This window comes from Solanum stenotomum, chromosome 10 (genome assembly GCF_019186545.1).
Source record: "Solanum stenotomum isolate F172 chromosome 10, ASM1918654v1, whole genome shotgun sequence".
Classification (NCBI taxonomy): domain Eukaryota; kingdom Viridiplantae; phylum Streptophyta; class Magnoliopsida; order Solanales; family Solanaceae; genus Solanum; species Solanum stenotomum.
In genome coordinates, this window is record NC_064291.1 from 37,121,945 (window position 1) to 37,127,469 (window position 5,525).

A 5,525-nucleotide genomic window follows, 5' to 3' on the forward strand; every position below is an offset into this window, starting at 1 on the left:
AAGTTCTAGATATCAAGTTAAGCAAAAACAAATCAATTCTCACCACTCATGGCATCATGACACATATAAGAATATATCAACTAGCATGCTCCTAAACTTGCATTACGGTATTACTACACAATTAAGCCCATTTTCATATTATTTTGAGTCAAAACTTAAGAACACATGCAAGTTACAAGGGCAACGATTTATTGCATTTTTCCAAATATGACTACCCATGACGTTTGGCTAACTAATTCGAACATAACTTCAAAAGACCAAGGTTGGTTTCTCATTCCTACTCTTCTATGTGACTAATTTTCCCTTAAGACGGTCGTCATCCATCTATCATTGGGAACTGTCACTCCTATGACGACTCTAAGACTCAATAAAGCAATAAACTAATCCTATTCGGTTCAAAAGGACAATCCTCAGTAAAAGTATCGAAAACAAACGCGGAGGAACCCAAAATAAAAATATTTAAAAATTTACTAAAAACTAACACTAGACTCGATAAAGCAATAAACAGCTATTACAATAGAGACATATTACCCTACCCCACACTCTAAAAATAAGCATTCTCCTCAGTGCACAATTAAAGCAAAGTATAGAGTTAGGAACACTCCCTCGGGCATCTAGGCCTCGTCGTCACCGCCATCGAACACCATCAAGACATTCGTCTCCTCATCCACAAAATCATCCTCATCATCTTTCATAGCCTCATCTGCAGTAGCCTCATCATCATACAAAGGCTCCAAAAAGGCAGGACCAGTCTTGCACAAAAACTCTGCACTCTCAGACAAAGGATAGCATGTTGCCACCATTTCAGCATCAGTAACCAAACATCCACCGATCCACAATTGCAACTCAGCCATCCCAAACATCCTAGCCATGACACTATCGTCATAGGCTTACATCTCTGGGGCAGACAGAATCGGTCCATGGGAAGTGTCAAGTTCCTTAGTCGTCATCACATCAACTAGCTTACCCGTCAGATTCGGGTGAAAAGCAATGGCATATCCACCGGTTCCTCTTCAATAATCTCACTCCTCAGAAAATGGGTGATTAATCCCCCGTAACAGAACTTCCACCGCATATTATTCCTAAATTTCATCATACTCTACCTCAGGAAAGCCCCCACATTAACAGGCATGCCCTTCATCAGCATATTTACTAATATCACGTTATATCTTGTCACCTCAGTTAGATGTTTGGCAGAAAGCAATACACTGCACACTATCTTTAACCACACCCTAGCCCCTTGATTAAAGCTAGCAAAATTGAGGGTATTATGCCTCCCAGTGTCCTTACTCCGCTCCCACCTAGCATTCGAATCAACCCCACACAAGGTATGTCGGATATCCCTATAAGGAGGTTTATCCTTCAAGTCATTAAACACATCAGAGTCACAATACGGGGTTCCTAACAATTCATTCAGAATTGGGGCAGAAAATTTGACATCTTTCCCCCTAACAGGCACAGTTTTATATTTTGTTTCAGTTAACCAATTAGCATAAAATTCTCTCACTAATGTCAATTTGCAATCCCCCGGATTTTCAAAGATAAACCTCAAACCCAACTCCTTAACAGTCCAATATATATCAGGACATTGCTACTGTAATCGTACCTCGTTCAAAAATTTGTCACCCATATACTCGCTTCTCTTTGACATTCGAACCATTCCCAGCCATACCTTTGCATAGCCTTTTTACCAAATTTTTGCATCGGTCCCGGCCACTAGAGGACCCGGAAGCTTCACCTTTTCGACTTCGCTTAGACCCCGCCACATTCTTGGCTTTTGGTGCAATTGTAACTTGTGAAGAAAAGAAAACTAGAGAAAAGGAAAATAAATTAGGAAAATTAGGGGGGGTCGGGTTGGTCAGTGGGTAGAGGGAAGAAGAGAGACTAAGAGAAATTTTTTTTTTTGGGAAATAATGGTTAAGAAATGAAAGAGAAGTGGGGAAATGGAGAATTTATAGGTAGTGGTGGGGAAGAAGAAAGGTTAGGGGAGTGTAAAGTAGTTAAAGAATGTGGGAGAAAAGTAGTGGGGGTTAATGGAAGTAGTGGGAAGTTGAAAAAGAAAGAGTTTGGAGAATTTTTGGGGGTTGGGTCGGTTGGGAGAAATAAAGAATAGGGGATGAATTTGGGATTTGGGGGATTTAAGGGGTGGGCCGGATGAAATTCGGGTCGAAACCAGAAAAAAAATTTGGGCATATGAACGATGGGAGGGGCGACGCACCGCTCAGCGTGCTTGTGATGGCGCTCTGACGCGGGAGGCCTGGCGCGGCGCGCCTGAGGTGGTGCTCTGACGTTTGATGCCAGGTGCGGTGCGCCAACCAGTGCGCCTGGCTCCAGATTTTTTTTTCTTACTATTACAAACTAAGTTACAAACAATGAAAAATCATATTTAGCTAAAACTAAGACTAAAAGAACTTCCTAGATTCTACGAATTTAAACTATGCTAAAATAATAAAAATCAAACTTTCAAACACAAACTACTTATCTATTACATACTGTTCACGGGTTGTTTCCCATGTAGTACTTGATTTAACGCCACGGCACGACACAGCTGGGATCATTCATCAATTAGCTCAAGAGCCTCCCGATCACGATCCGAATCCTCACCAAAGTAGTGTTTCACCCTTTGCCCATTGACCAAGAACGCAAGGCCAGTCTTATCTTTAAGTTCAACAGCCCCATATTGTGTCATTCTGACCACTCCGAAAGGTCCACTCCACTTCGGCCTTAGTTTTTCGGGGAATAACCTTAGTCTAGAGTTAAAGTGTAGTACCTTATCTCCCGGATTGAAGGTACGAGCTACTATGTGCTTGTCATGCCACCTCTTTGTCTTTTCTTTGTATAGCTTGGTATTCTCATAAGCGTGGAGCCGAAACTCCTCAAGTTCATACAGCTGATTCACTCTCTTTTTACCGGCTAGCTCGGGGTCTAAGTTTAGCTTATTAATTGCCCAATATGCTTAATATTCTAATTCCACCAGAAGGTGACATGCTTTACCAAATACTATGTGATAGGGAGAAGTCCATATTGGTGTCTTATACGCAGTCCTATATGCCAACAACGCATCATCTAATTTCTCAGACCAATCTTTCATCTGTGCATTCACCGTTTTCTACAAATTTTGCTTCACCTCTCTATTTGAAACCTCCACTTGGCCACTCGTTTGAGGATGGTAAGTTGTAGCAACCTTATGACGAATACTATATTTAGCAAGAAGGTTTTTAACAAGATGGTTAATAAAATGCTTACCTCCATCACTTATGATTGCCCTTGGAGTGCCAAAGCGGGTGAATATGTGCTTCTTTATGAGCTTTATCACCATTCTTGAATCATTCGAAGGAAGAACGACAACCTCAATCCATTTACTCATATAATCAACAGCCACAAGAATGTATTGGTTCCCACTCGATGGCGGGAATGGACCCATGAAGTCAATACCCCACACATCAAAGATTTCCACCTCTAAAATGTTACTTAGAGGCATCTCATGTCCTCTTGAAATAGTGCCCAATCTTTGGCATTTATCACAACCCTTCACAAAAGCAATAGAATCTTTAAATAACGAGGGCCAAAAGAAACCAGATTGTAGTACCGTATGAGCAGTGCGCTCTCCTCCATGGTGACCTCCATATAGGCTAGCATGACAACTTTCGAGCACTTGTAAAACTCAGATTCCGGAATGCACCTTCTCATTAACCGGTCTACACATTGCTTGAACAAGAATGGTTAATCCCAGATATAGAACTTGACATCATGATTGAGTTTTTTCTTTTGTTGGGTGGTTGCACTCGGAGGATAATCGTCACTTACTATCAAATTCACAATGTCTGCATACTATGGCACTTGAGATATATCTAATGCCATCAATTGTTCATCCGAAAACTCTTCCCGAATTTGCTCACCTTCATTCACATGTGAAAAATCATCCAACCTAGATAAGTGATATGCTATTTGATTTTCAGTACCTTTCATATCTTTATCTTAAGGTCAAATTCTTGGAGAAGCAATATCCATCGAATCAGCCTTGGTTTAGCATCCTTCTTGTTGAATAGGTATCTAATAGCTGCATGGTCAATAAAAACAATCACTTTAGTACCTACCAAATACGATCTGAACTTGTCGAAGGTGAACACTAGAGCCAGCATCTCCTTCTCAGTCATTGTGTAATTAGCTTATGTAGAGTCAATGGTCTTGCTTGCATAATAGATCAAGTGAAACACTTTATTCTTTCTTTGGCCCAAAACTGCACCCACTTCTACGTCGCTTGCATCACACATGAGTTCAAATGGTAATCCCCAATCAGGAGCAATTAAGATGGGAGCCTAAATTAAGTTCCTCTTCAACATCTCAAAAGCTTTCAAACACATCTCATCAAAGTCAAACTTCACCTCCTTCTCCAAAAGACTGCACAGAGGTCTGGCAATCTTGGAAAAATCCTTGATGAATCGCCTGTTAAAACATGCATGACCAAGAAAACTACGCATACCTTTTACAGAAATGGAAGGGGGTAATTTCTCAATAACTTCTACCTTAGCCTTATCAACCTCCAAACCAGATTTAGACACCTTGTGTCCCAACACTATTCCCTCTCTTACCAAAAAATGACACTTTTTTCAGTTTAGAAATAAGTTAGTTTCTTCACATCTAGCAAGTACTTATCAACATTTGGGAGACATACCTCAAAAGACTTTCCAAAGACGGAAAAATCATCCATGAACACATTAACAAAGTCTTCCACCATATAATGAAAAATGGCCATCATACACCTTTGAAAAGTCGTCGATGCATTGCAAAGTCCAAATGGCATGCGCTTGAAAGCATATGTACCATAAGGACAAGTGAACGTGGTCTTTTCCTGATCCTCAGGTGCAATCAAGATCTGATTGTAACCGGAATATCCATATAAGAAACAATAGTACTTCTGCCTTACTAGTCGGTCAAGAATTTGATCAATGAAGGGAACGGGGTAGTGATCTTTTCGGGTAGCATCATTTAGTTTCCGGTAATCCATGCAAATTCTCCACCCGATCACTGTTCTAGTAGGAATCAACTCATTTTTTTCGTTCCTTACCACTGTCATACCTACCTTCTTGGGAACACATTGTACCAGACTTACTCACTTACTATCAGAGATTAGGTACACAATTCCAGCATTTAGCCACTTTATGACTTCCTTTCTTACCACTTCTTTCATCACAGGATTCAGTCGACGTTGATGTTGTGCTTTGGGTTTGTGATCCTCTTCCATGTAAATTTTGTGCATGCATAACGCTGGACTAATCCCATGAATATCAGTCACCTATCATCCAATTGATTTCCTCCTCCGCTTTAAGATCCTCAATGCTGCATCAACCTGTAAGTCAGACAATTCTGCAGAAAGTATAACAGGCAAAGTTTCATTAGTACCCAAATAAGCATACCTTATGTGAGCCGACAGAGTTTTTAGTTCCAACGTAAGGGCTTCTTCTATTGATGGCTTTGGTGGGACCCCAACCTCGTGATCTAGTGACTCCACTTGATTCTTACGA